Below are 16,295 nucleotides of genomic sequence, written 5' to 3'. Positions count from 1 at the left end.
GTCCAAGCTGGAAGGAGTTTTAGTATGACATTTATTTAAATAACTTTGTTTTTTCAGTGAATTTGGGGAGGATTCATTCTATGCTCCAAAAGTCACATCCATAATTCATTTTATGACAAACTTCTCTCCTTTAAGAGTGTCAGTTTAATGTGTGACAATATTCATATGATTTTTTAGGAGCCAGTTTGTTAAGCTGGGAAGATCTATCAGGCATAGCCTTAAATGGTTTTGAGGTTTGAAGAAAAGGCCTTACTCTGACATCCTTGCTTTAACCTTTAGCTTGAGACTACTTATAAGTTCCAGAGATATGCTGTAAAACATATTGCCTATAGTTAATATATGGTATTGTGCACTTAATTTGTTAAGAGGGTATGCATATCTCATGCTAAATGTTCTGACCACAAAACATACACAAAGAACATTTCGAGGTGATAGTGGTATTTTTTTTTTACCTTGGTTACAGTGATGGCATGAGTTTATGCATATGTCCAAACTCATCAATTTCTATACATTAAATATATGCAGATATTTGTGTATCAGTCATACTCAAATAAAGACGTTCTGAAAATCATTGCCAGGTTGAGAGACTGAGGATGAAAAGCTTTATTTTCCAAACCAACAAGTCATTGCATAGCTAAAAGAAGCCACATGTTACTTTGCATTTCTGCCAGAACATGTCTTTAGTCAGATACACCAGTCATTAGGTACAGTTAATGTCATCCAAGGTCCTACTGCAGGAATTATGTTGGCCAATTGTTCTGCCTTTACACACATGGGTTCTCACCATCCCAGCCTCCAACAGTGGTTTCCCCACAGCCCTGACAGAGACAGTAACAGTTTGTTGCAATTCCACAGCCTCAGACTGGGTCTCCTCCCTGCTTTTCTTCTCTAATATCAGTCTCCTAGCTTTTCTTCCAGCCTCCATCTGCCAGCTGACCTCAAAGCAAAGTCGCATGTTCTAACTTTTTGTTATGACAGCACACCAAGGTACTATTTCTATTTCAGATGTGCATTTGTAATTACACACATACACATAACATACACACACCAAAATTTAGTAGCGGAAAACACGGACAACATTATTGTCTCGTGATTCTATGAGTCAGCAATTTGAGCGGGACTCAATTGGATGTTTCTACTGTTGCGCTCTACAAGAGGCTCTCACATAGCTGCAGTCATGTGGTGGCTTATTTGAAGCTCGATGGCCTGAGGTGGCCACACTTCCATAGTAGGTGGTTAATGTTAAATGTTATCTGAGTAAAATGTCTACAGCTTATTAGCCTGGACTTCTTCACCTGTTGGAAATGTTTTTAGGGAATAAGTAAGTCCCAATGCAAAAAGAGTTTTTTAATATCTATTTTTGTATTACATTTGATTTTGTTGTATTGGGCAAAGCAATTCACATGGTCAAACTCAGGTTCAGTGGGGAGGTGACTAGACAGACAGGACATACATCGATAGATATAGAAAGGGTCATTGGGGCCACTACTCTGACAGCTTTCAGAGTCTGGGAATAAATAGGAATACCCTTTAATGGTAAGATGATGAGTTGAAAATGGTATGGCTCCTAGTGACACTATATAAAATTTCTGGTACCATGCCTGGATTTGTTATTTGTGTCTTTCAATGCAAACTGGACCATCTGATTACCCTCAAGGAGGTCACCTTTGTTACAAAATATTTTTTTCTAGACCACCACCAAGTCTGATCTAATTTTTATCCTGATTTCCTATTGGTTTGCATTACTGAGGTCCAGCAATTATATCATCTGATTCCGTGTGAATTTCTAGAGGTACTCTCATTCTTTTGTAAAACACTTTATTCCAAGGATGTCCTGATGTAACTTTCTTCTGTTCCCTCAGGTGCAGAGTGCTTTTTCCACCAAAGAAGAGACATTGTACTCTTTGGGGTTATATTAATGACTGTGAGTATCTTCCCCCAAATAATTTATATTCTCTTTAGAAAGAAAGATTTCTGAGCAACTTATATGATAATAAACCTAATTTAACTTTAAGAATCATATTTTTGAATAAGTAGGCTTGAAAGTACCCTTTCATATTTCTGCCATGATTTCCTAATAAAAATTCTGAGCTACTGACCTACTTATAAGAATTAACTTGTAACATAAATCAGTCCAATCAATTCATGTCCTCAGTGTATCTCAAACTAAGTCAGAATAAAGAAGCCACTTTTGTCTTTAGCAATGTAGATATTAGAAAATAATCCTTGAAATTCCACTAGTCATATCATCTTCTCCACACTGAGTGATGATGAGAGTTTGAGCACACAGAAAAATAATGAAGATAATATAGAGAAAAGAAAATTCTAATGACTTTGGAGTCATTTGTTCTGTTCAATTCCAGGGGTTACTATTTTTTTCTAGATACATTTTCTAATAATTACACTTTTATATATTTGGAAATGTATTTTTCTCTGTTACTTGCAATGAACATTGTTCTTGATTAATATAAAAGCCCAGTAAAATCATTAATTCCAGGGATAAAGAATTCCACTAGAGAGATTATAGCAAGAAAAGTTTAATTATAATTATATATCACCTAAAACTAATGACATTTTTATGGTATATAAAAGGTTTATGTCTTCACATGCTATGTTCATTCTCATTTCATACCCTTTTTGCAGAATTCACCTCTCTGTCCTCCTCAATGCCATCTGTCTTTTGTTTGGTCTCCCTCATGTTAGTCACAAAGTCTGCTTAGAAGGATTTGTGTCTTACTTTGATATAGGTTCTATACTCAATGCTAGGGAACAATCATTGGCAAGATGTGTCTCCTTTACTCAAAGAGGTTTTATTGGTCTATGTTTGGAAAAGAGACATAACAGTCATTAGAATGCAATATTGTGAAAGTTGACAAGGGAAATTCTTGGGGTTATGGGAATCTTCAATATCTTTATTGAGAAATACAGATATATATATTTATCAAAACTCATAAAATGATGAATGAATTTGTAGTATTTTATTGTGTATAAATTATGCCTCAATAAAAGTTCATTGTAATGTGCTGCAAGAATAAATGGTAAAGAAGCATATGTTTGCTGATGACAGTTTTGCACCAATTCCTTTTTATTTTTACTTTTCCTCCCTTTAGGTTTCTTACTATGGCCTTCGATAAATCCTAACTCCAGGCTTAAATTTGATCAAATATTCTTCTAGTGGGTCATGAGGCTATTGAGTGTCACAACAAAAGATTTCCATTTAATTTTGTAATATGCCTGATAATAAGGAAAAAATATATTAAAAATGAAAACTAGGAAAAGATGTAAAGTCAGTGAGTAATTTTGGGAGATAATACAGGAAATAATTGATAAATAGTAAATTGAGACTGAGGAAATAAGAGTCAGAAAAACTATACAGGTTAAACTTCATTCTACAAGTGTTTAAACTTTAGCTTAGGCAGTCTGCATTTTTGTTTTTGATCTATTTTATTTTACAGATAATCCTTTGAAAATTTATCATGATCTTTCCTTTAATAAAATAAGTAGAACTCAGAATAAAATAAAGTTACTCCAAGTTAAAACTACAGCAATTTAACCACTATCTGGAAAAGTGACCCTGTCTATGACCTCCACAGTTACACTTTACTATGCTCCATGCTCTTTGATGTGGAGCTAGAACCTCACACCAAGAAGTGATTTATATGCAGAAAAATGATATCCACACATCTCTAGGGAACCATATTCATTTATTAATTCACTGTGCATGTTTCTTTAATAAGAAGTTCAATAAAATAAGTGTACAATACTTACATATTTATTTTCCAAATAATTTTTAGATGCAGATTTCAACTTTCCAATTTGTAGCAAGATTTAAGTGCCAGAGCTTAGATTTTAATTTGTTATTAAAGTATTGTTGACATCTTCAACACTATCTTTTAAAAGTACCTTATATTTTATAATATTTCCCTAGCATGGTTTTTGAACTTATATTCATTTACATATTATTATTACTTCAAAAAAGCCATATGCAGGGCTTGCTGCAACTTTAAAAATGTTATATATGTGGAAATATATATTTTTTAAATGGCTGCATTGAATTGGCAAACCCAGGCTTTCCTGTTCTCATTTGCCAATGCCAGCCTTTGCTTTAAGCAACCAAATGTCTAAGGCTGTCAAAATTAGAACAATGACAAGGCAAATGAATCTGGATTTTCAGTTCACCCTAGACAGCAACAGCAACTGCTTTTGGAAACATTTTATAGATTTAGGTGTGTAAGAATAGATCTTGAAAGATGCTTTTCTTCTTCATAAGAAATAATCCTGAAGTTGAAACTTGTCCCCATAGAATTGATGCTTTCAATATTTCCTCTTCTATATACTTAAAGATAAAATAAATTTGAATAAAACAATATTATTTGTAAATTATTATGAAATAATCACCATACAGCTTCCATTTCCTTGTTCTTAATTTCTACTTGGAAAATTTTTGAACTTATTTAAGAAGCATATCATATTTTAACTGAACTCACAAAATGCAGATATTAAGTGATTTATCAAATCAGATTTGCTTATGCAATTACTGTTAGAATTTTTCAAAGTAATTTACTTAAAATATCTTAAGAAAAATGCAAAGTAATATAATAAAAACAGACCAGAATTCCTCTCTCAAATTATTATTATATGGGAAAAATAGATTTTCTTTTTTTTTAAATTATACTTTAAGTTTTAGGGTACATGTGCACAACATGCAGGTCTGTTACATATGTATACATGTGCCATGTTGGTGTGCTGCACCCATTAACTCGTCATTTAACATTAGGTATATCTCCTAATGCTATCCCTCCCCTAGCCCCGTACCCCACAATAGGCCCCAGTGTGTGATGTTCCCCTTCCTGTGGCCATGTGTTCTCATTGTTCAATTCCCACCTATGAGTGAGAACATGCGGTGTTTGGTTTTTTGTCCTTGCGATAGTTTGCTGAGAATGATGGTTTCCAGCTTCATCCATGTCCCTACAAAGGACATGAACTCATCATTTTCTATGGCTGAGTAATATTCCATGGTGTATATGTGCCACATTTTCTTAATCCAGTCTATCATTGTTGGACATTTGGGTTGGTTCCAAGTCTTTGCTATTGTGAATAGTGCCACAATAAACAGACGTGTGCATGTGTCTTTATAGCAGCATGATTTATAATCCTTTGGGTATATACCCAGTAATGGGATGGCTGGGTCAAATGCTATTTCTAGTTCTAGGTCCCTGAGGAATCGCCACACTGACTTCCACGATGGTTGAACTAATTTACAGTCCCACCAACAGTGTAAAAGTGTTCCTATTTCTCCACATCCTCTCCAGCACCTGTTGTTTCCTGACTTTTTAATGATCGCCATTCTAACTGGTGTGAGATGGTACCTCACTGTGGTTTTGATTTGCATTTCTCTGATGGCCAGTGATGATGAGCATTTTTTCATATGTCTTTTGGCTGCATAAATGTCTTATTTTGGGAAGTGTCTGTTCATATCCTTCGCCTACTTTTTGATGGAGTTGTTTTTTTCTTGTAAATTTGTTTGAGTTCTTTGTAGATTCTGGATATTAGTCCTTTGTCAGATGAGCAGGTTGCAAAAATTTTCTCCCATTCTGTAGGTTGCCTGTTCACTCTGATGGTACTTTCTTTTGCAGTGCAGAAACTCTTTAGTTAATTAGATCCCATTTGTCAATTTTGGCTTTTGTTGCCATTGCTTTTGGTGTTTTAGACATGAAGTCCTTGTCCATGCCTATGTCCTGAATGGTATTGCCTAGGTTTTCTTCTAGGGTTTTTATGGTTTTAGGTCTAACGTTTAAGTCTTTAATCTATCTTGAATTAATTTTTGTATAAGATGTAAGGAAGGGATCCAGTTTCAGCTTTCTACATATGGCTAGCCAGTTTTCCCAGCACCATTTATTAAATAGGGAATCCTTTCCCCATTGCTTGTTTTTCTCAGGTTTGTCAAAGATCAGATTGTTGTAGATATGTGGCATTATTTCTGAGGGCTCTGTTCTGTTCCATTGGTCTATATCTCTGTTTTGGTACCAGTACCATACTCTTTTGGTTACTGTAGCCTTGTAGTAGTGTTTGAAGTCAGGTAGCATGATGCCTCCAGCTTTGTTCTTTTGGCTTAGGATTGACTTGGCATTGCAGGCTCTTTTTTGGTTCCATATGAACTTTACAGTAGTTTTTTCCAATTCTGTGAAGAAAGTCACTGGTAGCTTGATGGGAATGGCATTGAATCTATAAATTACCTTGGGCAGTATGGCCATTTTCACAATATTGATTCTTCCTACCCATGAGCATGGAATATTCTTCCATTTGTTTGTATCCTCTTTTATTTCATTGAGCAGTGGTCTGTAGTTCTCCTTGAAGAGGTCCTTCGCATCACTTGTAAGTTGGATTCCTAGGTATTTTATTCTCTTTGAAGCAATTGTGAATGGGAGTTCACTCATGATTTGGCTCTCCGTTTGTCTGTTATTGGTGTATAAGAATGCTTGTGATTTTTGCATGTTGATTTTGTATCCTGAGACTTTGCTGAAGTTGCTTATCAGCTTAAGGAGATTTGGGGCTGAAATGATGGGGTTTTCTAGATATACAATCATGTCATCTGCAAACAGGGACAAATTGACTTCCTCTTTTCCCAATTGAATAACTTTTATGTCTTTCTCCTGCCTGATTGCCCTGGCCAGAACTTCCAACACTATGTTGAATAGGAAAGAGTAAATGCTTCAGTTTACTTTATATCTAAAGTCTGTCCTCTGTAAGATTTTCAAAATCAATGCAACAGGGAGAATCAAAAGCAAATTGTGAAACAAAATAATTTCATGTGACTTTATAGACCAACCATTTTTCAAGTGATTGGCTGAAATTTTTTGTAATATGTTTAAATCAACACTATTACAGAGTTAAGGGAAGGCTTATGGTGTTTTTATTTTACTTTAAAAGGGCAAACAATGTTTTTGGAATACTCTTTTATAATTTTTTACAAGTTCTTATTTGCAAATGTATTGATTGCATACAATTCTAAGTTGTATATATATTCTTCTATGATAGATAATGCTATATTATTTTGAAATAATATAACCAACAAATTTTGGTTGCTATCACTCAATTTGCTATTTTCTGGTGTTTGCAGTACCTGTCACTGTGTAACAAGCCACGCTAAAATTGAATGGTCTAAACCATTTTATTATTCTTATGGTATCTCTGAGTTACAGATTCAGAAATGGGACAGTGAAGACAGATCTTGTCACCTTCATAATATTTGGGGCCTCAGCTGTAATCGCTGGTTAAAATACTTGCAGCTGGGCAATTCAATTCCATGTGGCTTGTTTTACTTACTTACATGTTTGGCTCCTACTGGGATGGCTGAGGACAGGCGGTGTTGACTGGGGTATTCCAGCAAATAATGTGGATGCTGAAGAGTGTATATGACAAAGTTTCATTATTCAGCTTCTACAGTTTTGCTGGAATACTTTCTCTGGGAATACTTCCTCTTAGAGCCCTGAGACTGCCATACTGGGAGGCCACATACAGACACTCCAGTCAATAGTCCCTGCTGTACCCATTGTACAACCATCCCAGCTGATGATCCAAAGCACCATAGTGGATGCATCTTCAAAATAAAATGAAATCATCTATAACTGATAACGATATCTGAACAATTTGTGATGTGTATAATTATTGAAAAGATACTTCAAAAACTCAAGTCCTATTTGCTGTTAATTATTGTCAACTATGTTAAAGCCATTAAAACATTGCCTATAATTCAATAATTAATTGTGATTGTTATTCCTTCTGATAAAGCAGACTATTACTAAAACTATTGGGGGAAATTCAGCCAGATATCGGGTGAAATTCACCCCTGATATTTCATGTAGGTTCTTTTCTATATTCTCTAAGTGTCACCCACTCTGAGAAATAAAGGGACAGAGTACAAAAGAGAGAAATTTTAAAGCTGGGCATCCAGGGAAGACATCACCTGTCGGCAGGTTCCATGATGCCCCCTGAGTGGTAAAACCAGCAAGTTTTTATTAGTGATTTTCAAAAGCGGAGGCAGTGTATGAATAGGGTGTGGGTCACAGAGATCACATACTTCACAAGGTAATAAGATATCACAAGGCAAATGGAGGCAGGGTGAGATCACGGGACCACAGGACAGGGGTGAAATTAAAATTGCTAATGGAGTTTCGGGCCGGCATTGTCATTGATAACATCTTGTCAGGAGACAGGGTTTGAGAGCAGACAACTGGTCTGACCAAAATTTATTAGGCGGGAATTTCCTCATCCTAATAAGCCTGGGAGCGCTATGGGAAACTGGGGCTTATTTCATCCCTACAGCTCGACCATAAAAGATGGCCGCCCACCAAAGCGGCCATTTCAGAGGCCTACCCTCAGGGACGCATTCTGTTTCTTTCTCAGGGATGTTCCTTGCTGAGAACAATAATTCAGTGATATTTCTCCCATTTGCTTTTGAAAGAAGAGAAATATGGCTCTGTTCCGCCTGGCTCACCAGCGGTCAGAGTTTAAGGTTATCTCTCTTGTTCCCTGAACATTGCTGTTATCCTGTTCTTTTTTCAAGGTGCCCGGATTTCATATTGTTCAAACACACATGCTCTATAATTTGTGCAGTTAATCAATCATCACAGGGTCCTGAGGTGACATACATCCTCCTCAGTTTACAAGATGACAGGATTAAGAGATTAAGTAAAGATAGGCATAGGAAATCACAAGGGTATTGATTGGGGAAGTGATAAGTGTCCATAAAATCTTCACAATTTATGTTCAGAGATTGCCGTAAAGACAGGCATAAGAAATTATAAAAGTATTAATTTGGGGAACTAATACATGTCCATGAAATCTTCACAATTTATGTTCTTCTGCCACGGCTTCAGCGGTCCCTCTGTTCGGGGTCCCTGACTTCCCGCAACAGAAACTACTAATTTTTTAAATTTTATATTTTGTCCAAAAAATAATTAACAATCTTTTCATATTTTATGCTGTCTACCTTAATTATTTGTGTGGCTTAGACATTGCACTATTTTAGTATTTTTATTCTTTATTCTTTCCAAATAGATACTATTCTGTTTCCTCTTTATCTTTCTTTTTAATTGTTGCCAGACAGAAAAGTTTTCTGTGGAATTTCCTTTTGAAGAAAATATCTGTTCTCTCATCTTCTCTTAAAAGGTATTTTTTTTAGTTTATTTCATTCTACAAATATCATTTTCATTTAAATACAAAATTTCCTTTTTGACAGGTAACAGTTGAATATTTTAAATAAGAAAGATATATGTATGGTATGGCTTCTCTGATGCTAAACTCAGGGATAAGGAGGTGCAACACATGTTACATTTCTGCAAAACCTGATGATGGCAAACAGAAGAAAGGTAGATGGTGTCCAAGATTCTCTTTTAGGAAGTGTTCAGATATGGCATCTCATAAGTGTAGACATGTTTTATTTGATATGTTAATTGATAATTTATAGAAATAATGCTTATAAGCTCATTCTAAAAGTGAAAATCACATGAAATAGTCCCCAAAAAGCCACAAAATGAAATGACCCCATTAGTTAGAAGAGAAACAAAGGATTCTTCAGAAAATGAGTGATTTTAATAAATTCCTAGAAAAAAGAGATTGAGAGGACAATAATGAATGAAACAAAGCCATTCATAGCCTGAAATATGCTAATGAGGGGGCAGCAATGAGGGAAAAAACAGAAACAAAAATTAATCTACACAATAAATCTTGAGTCTTCCTTTTTGAAATTTGGAGGTAAAATAAGAGTCAGTAGAGGGAAGTGGGCCTTAAAATAGGTCAGTTGACTAAAGATATGTACATGGAAAGCTAAGTCAGTATGATCCTTTTTCTCATTAAACTTTAATATCTGTCTTTAGCAGTTCTCACATATTTTTGACATTTTCCCTATTAAAGTAAAAATCTCTTATTTCTTACCTTTCTGGTATGGAACTGTGCTATATCTTCTTGGCATATAATCATTCTTCTCTGTGTGTGTGTGTGTGTGTGTTTGTGCGCATATGTGTGTGTGTCTCTCACACACACACATGCACACAAACACATACAGTCCCCATTATTCCCAATTATAGGAATACTGACTGTTCATGGCTCATAAGCCTCAGAGGCAGGGAACTGCCTCAACCAAATTTATGTCCTTTGGATTGGGCAGTGCATAGCTCATAATTAGCTGATATGGAGGTACAAAGGCATGACCTCCTTCTTTCAATTCAGGACAACTCTGCCCACCCTCAATGTTCCCCAGGTTTGGATGTGCTTCATTTGAATCCTTAGTACTTTTCATTCCCTCTTTGCTCAGTCCTCATCTCCTGGAAAACATATCACTCAAGAGCACTTCACAATAGTCCCTTTAAAAACAGGATATTCTTATTCTTTTTTATTTTTTTCACCTAAGGTGATTCTTGGAATGTTGCCTCAGAGCCAGTGGGGTCTCCAAAGATCCTTTCAGAGGATTTGCAAGGTCAAAATATTTTCACAGCAATAGTAATCTCTTATATGCTCCTTTCACTCTTAACTTTCCAATTTATACTCCTATGTGGAGTTTTACAGAAGATACCTGAATTTATGCTTGTATGCACTTGTGTTTTCTGAAATGTTTGTTAGTAGATTTATAGTATAACTGTGATTTTTCAAAGATTAAACTCAGTTATCAGTATTTCAACTATGATCTATCTATCATCTATCTGTGTAATCAGTTATCTATCCAATTATACCTGTTGCAATCCCTGTAAAATCATTATTATCCAATAAATTATTATTTTGTAATTCTAAAAATTCTCTTATTGTCTTGTTTCATCATAGTATTTTTTTATACTTTTTAAAAAATGTCAAAAATCTTGTCTAAAATTTATCACTTTAGTAATGATTTATTCAACAATAAAATTCATTTTATTTTGGATGAATTAGGATGAATTATTAGCTTAATAAAATATTAGAAAAAGTACTTTCTCAACATATAGCTGTACCACTTACATCTAAAAATGCTAGAAAAAAAGATGAACTGATATAACACAGAATTCTCTGATGTATGGAATGGAAATGCTGAAAAACTTCTAATAGAAACAAAATTATTAACAAGACAGCTTTTCTTGTCATTGTAAATATTAATAATTTCCATGATTGTTTCTTATACAGCAGAATGCATTCAAATAATATATGGTGCTAGCTAAGTTTCAATGTCACATCAAATCCAATCATTCAGTATTTAAAAATTTAAAAAAGAAAAATGATAAATGTAGATGTGATACGCTCTTAACCAACAATTTTGATGGGAATTGCATTAAATTTGTAGATTGCTTTTGGCAATATGGTCATTTTCACAATATTGATGCTACCCATCTATAAGCATGGAATGTTTATCCATTTGTTTGTGTCATCTATGATTTCTTTCAGCAATGTTTTGTAGTTTTCGTTGTAGAGGTCTTTCACCTCCTTCGTTAGGTATATTCCTAAGTAGTTTCTTCTTCTTATATATATATATATATTTTGCAGCTATTGTAAAGGGATTGAGTTCTTGATTTGATTATCAGCTTGGTCACTATTTGTGTATAGAAGAGCTACTGATTGGTGTACATTAATTTTGTATCCAGAAACTTTGCTGAATTCTTTTATCAGTTCTAGGAGCTTTCTGGAGGAGTCTTTAGTGTTTTCTAGGTAAACGATCATATCATCAGCAAACAGTGACAGTTTGACTTCCTCTTTACCTACTTGGATGCCCTCTCTTTCTTTTGTCTGATTGCTCTGGCTAGGACTTCCAGTACTATGTTGAAGAGGAGTGGTGAGAGTGGGCATCCTTGTCTTGTTCCAGTTCTCAGAGGGAATGCTTTCAACTTTTCCCCATTCAGTATTATATTGGCTGTGGGTTTGTCATAGGTGGATTTTATTAAATTGAAGTATGTCTCTTGTATGACTATTTTGCTGAGAGTTTTAATCATAAAGGGATGTTAGATTTTGTCAAATGCTTTTTCTTTCCCATCAGCATACCACCATCATTCTTCACAGAATTAGAAAAAAACACTTCTAAAATTCATACGGAATCAAAAGAACCCTCATAGTCAAAGCAAGACTAAGCCAAAAGAACAAATCTAAAAGCATCACATTACCTGATTTCAAACTATACTATAAGGCCACAGCAACCCAAACAGCATGGTAGTAGTATAAAAATAGTCACAAAGACCAATGGAACAGAATAGATAACCCAGAAATAAACCCAAATACTTACAGCTGACTGATCTTTGACAACGTAAACAAAAATATAAAGTGGGTAAATGAAACCCATTTCAACATATGATGCTGGGATAATTGGCTAGCCACATGTAGGAGAATGAAACTCAATACTTATCTCTCACCTTATAAAAATATCAACTCAAGATGGATTAAAGACTTAAACCTAAGACCTGAAGCTATAAATATTCTAAAGGTAACATTGGAAAAAACCCTTCTAGACATTGGCTTAGGCAAGGATTTCATGACAAAAACCCAAAAGCAAATGTAATAAAAACAAAGATAAATTGCTGGGACTTAAATACATGTAAGAGCTTTTGCACAGCAAAAGGAACAGTAAGTGGAGTAAACAGACAACCCAAACAGTGGGAAGGAAATCTTTACAATCTATACACCTGATAAAGGACTAATATCCAGAATCTACAATGAACTCAAACATATCAACAAGAAAAAAACAAACAATCCCATCAAAGAGTGAGCTAAGGATATCAATGGACAATTCTCAAAAGAAGATATGAGGCTGGGCGCAGTGGCTCACGACTGTAATCCCAGCACTTTGGGAGGCCAAGGCAGGCAGATCATGAGGTCAAGAGATCAAGACCAGTCTGGCCACCATGGTAAAACCCTGTCTCTACTAAAAATGAAAAAATTAGCTGGGCATGGTGGCACACACCTGTAGTCCCAGCTACTCAGGAGGCTAAGGCAGGAGAATCGCTTGAACCAGGAGGTGGAGGTTGCAGTGAACCGAGATCACACCACTGCACTCCAGCCTGGCGACAGAGCAGGACTCCATCTCAGAACAACAACAACAATAGCAACAACAACAACAACAAAAAAAGATATGCAAATGGCCAACAAACATATGAAAAAATGCTCAACATCACTAATAATCAGGGAAATGCAAATCAAAACCACAGTGAGATACGACCTTACTCCTGCAAGAATTAAATAATAAATTTTTTATTAAATAATATTTAATTAAATAAAATAATAATTAAATAATAAATTAAATAAAAATATTAGATGTCGGCATGGAACAGGGAACACTTCTACACTGCTGGTGGGAATGCAAACTCATACAAACACTATGGAAAACAGTGTGGAGATTTCTCAAACAACTAAAAGTAGAACTACTATTTGATCCAGCAATCCCACTACTGGGTGTCTACTCAGAGGAAAAAAAGTCGTTATACAAAAAAGATACTTGCACACGCATGTTTACAGCAGCACAATTCACAATTGCAAAAATGTGGAACCAACCCTAATGCCCATCAATCAATGAGTGGATGAAGACACTGTGAGATATATATATAGTGTATATGTATACACTATATATGTATATATACACATATACATATACATAGTGTATATGTGTGTGTGTTTGTATATATACACAGACACACACACACACACACACACACACACAATGGAATACTACTCAGCCATAAAACTAAATGAATTAATGGCATTCATAGCCACCTGGATGAGATTGGAGAATATTATCCTAAGTGAAGTAACTCAGGAATGGAAAACCAAACATCATATGTTTTCAGTCATAAGTGGGAGCTAATCTATGAGGATGCAAAGGCATAAGAATGACACAGTGGACTTTGGGAACTTGAGGGAAAAGAGTGGGAAGGGAGTGAGGGATAAAAGACTACAAATAGGGATCAGTGTATACTATTCAGGGGATGGGTGCACCACACTCTCACAAATCACCACTAAAGGACTTACTCATTTAACCAAACACCACCTGCTCCCCAATAACTTATGGAAATAAAAAATTAAAATATATTTAAAAACCCCAACAATTGTTTGTTACATATTTTCAACTACAAATTAAGGAGCCAGAAAAGCAGCTCAGAGAGTAAGTTGTCATTGGCTAGAGAAGCCACAAAATAGTTGAGAAACTATAATTTATTCCTTAGTTGACACAACTGAAACATTGCTGAATGAAAGAATCAGTAAAGCAAATCATAGCACTGCCACCACTTTTCAGTATTACAGTAGCTTGTCAATTTAAAGATTTAGCTGCAAACAGCAAGTTAATATTTGATCTGTGGATAGATTTACAAATATGGCTGGACTTGCTGTTTTGCTTGCTTCTTTCCATTCAGTGTCGGTCCCAAATTATCACTGAAGAAAATATATATGTGTATTGGTGTGTGTGGGGCGTGGGATGCTGAGCAACAAGAACTAAAGACTGCTGACATAATCAAATGTTAAGTAGTTTTTTAATCTCCTGATTTATCCTAGGACCACTCTGTTAACATTTGCTCTGATGGTGATAAAGCAATAGTGGTTAAACTGTTGATTCCTTTACACAAAACAAGACAGTGACACTGAACTGTATTAGGAGTCATTGTATTCCTTACTGCCACACATTGGCTGATTAAAAAGAAAAAAAAAATCTAGTTTCACTTAAAAATGTCCCAAAAGAAAGTGAACATTACTACATTTTATTAAATTTAGACACTTGTTAGCATATGCCTATTTTTAATATGCCTACTGAGATTTAATTGCCATAGCATAAACTGCACATATTTAGAGCAGGCAGTTTAATAATTTTTGACATATATAAACCATCATAAAACCATTACTACAATAAAGACAATGAGCAAATCTATCAGCCCCAAAACTGTCCCCATGCTCTTGAGTAATCACTCTCACCTTTCCAAGCCACCTGTCCCTTTCCCAGTCCCCTGGCAACCAATGTTTTCTTCATTATAGTTTGATTTTCTACAATTTCATGTAAATGTAATTTTATAGTATATGCTTTTAGCTTTTCTTACATGCAGAGTTATTTTTATATTCATGTTGTTGTGTGTGTCAACATTTCATTCAATTTTATTGCTGAGTATTCTGCTGTTGTATAATTATATTACATTTTGTATATCCAGACACATGTAACGGGCATTTGATCATTTAATTTTTTTCTTTTACAAATAAAGCTGTTATGAAAGTTTATAAACACAATTTGATCGGCCATGTGCTTTTAATTTTACCTGGGTAATACCTAGGAGTAGAATGGCTGGATCACATAGAAGGTGTACGGTTAACATTTTAGGAAACTGCCAAACTGTTTTTCCAGGGAATTGTATAGTTTTACATTCCCATTAATAACGTATAAGAGTTCCAATGCCTCTGCATCTTCACCAACACTTGGAAGTTCTTTAAAAATTAGACATTCATGTAGGTGTTTAGGGGTTTCTCATATTGTACTTTTAATTTGCACATTGCTAATGAAGAATGTTGATGTTGAGTATCTTTCCATGTGCTCATTTGCCATCTGTATATCATCACCAGTGAAGTAAATGCCCAAATCACTATTTTTTATATGGTGATTTTGTTTCTTATTGAAGTTAGAGAGCTCTTAATATATTTTATATATAAATCTTTCATCAGATGGGTGACTTGAAATCATTTTCTATCAGTGTCTGGACTTTTCATCTTATTTATGATGTATTTTGAAAAACAGAATTTTTAAAATTTTGATGAAGACAAGTTTATCATTTCTCTTCTTTAAGAAACTGCCACTTGATGGCAAAGAACATGAACAGACACTTTTCAAAAGAAGAGATACACACAGCCAACAAGCATATAAGAAGTGCTCAACAGCACTAATCATTAGAGAAATGCACATCAAAACCACAATGAGATACCATCTTGTATCAGTCAGAGTGGATATTATTAAAAAGTTAAAAAGTGACAGATGCTGATGAGGCTGTGGAGAAAAGGGAATGCTTATACACTGCTGGTGGGAATGTAAATCGTTTCAGCCATTGTGGAAAGCTGTGTGATGATTTCTCTAAGAACCTAAAACACAAGTATCACCTAAGTCAGCAATCCCATTATTGGGTATATACTTTAAGGAATATAAATTGTTCTTCCATAAAGACACATAAACATGCATGTTTACTGCACCACTATTCACAATAGCAAAGACATGGAATCAACCTTAATGCCCATCAACAGTAGACTAGACTACAAAAAAAAAAAAAAGTGGTGCATATACACTATAGAATACTACATAGCCATAAAAAAGAACAACATCA

The 16,295-nt window shown here is 34.9% G+C and overlaps 1 long non-coding RNA gene across 1 annotated transcript in view; it reads left to right on the top strand.

Moving 5' to 3' along the window:
• The first annotated feature begins 1,859 nt into the window (after nucleotides 1–1,859).
• The window catches only part of LOC134759197 (uncharacterized), a 41,481-nt gene continuing 27,045 nt past the window's right edge, over nucleotides 1,860–16,295 (top strand). The window contains exon 1 of the long non-coding RNA XR_010135155.1: nucleotides 1,860–1,924. This is a non-coding gene — a long non-coding RNA (uncharacterized lncRNA). The remainder of the gene's footprint in view (nucleotides 1,925–16,295) is intronic.

This window comes from Gorilla gorilla, chromosome 1, assembly GCF_029281585.2.
Source record: "Gorilla gorilla gorilla isolate KB3781 chromosome 1, NHGRI_mGorGor1-v2.1_pri, whole genome shotgun sequence".
Lineage (NCBI taxonomy): Eukaryota > Metazoa > Chordata > Mammalia > Primates > Hominidae > Gorilla > Gorilla gorilla.
This window is presented reverse-complemented; position numbering and strand designations above follow the sequence as displayed.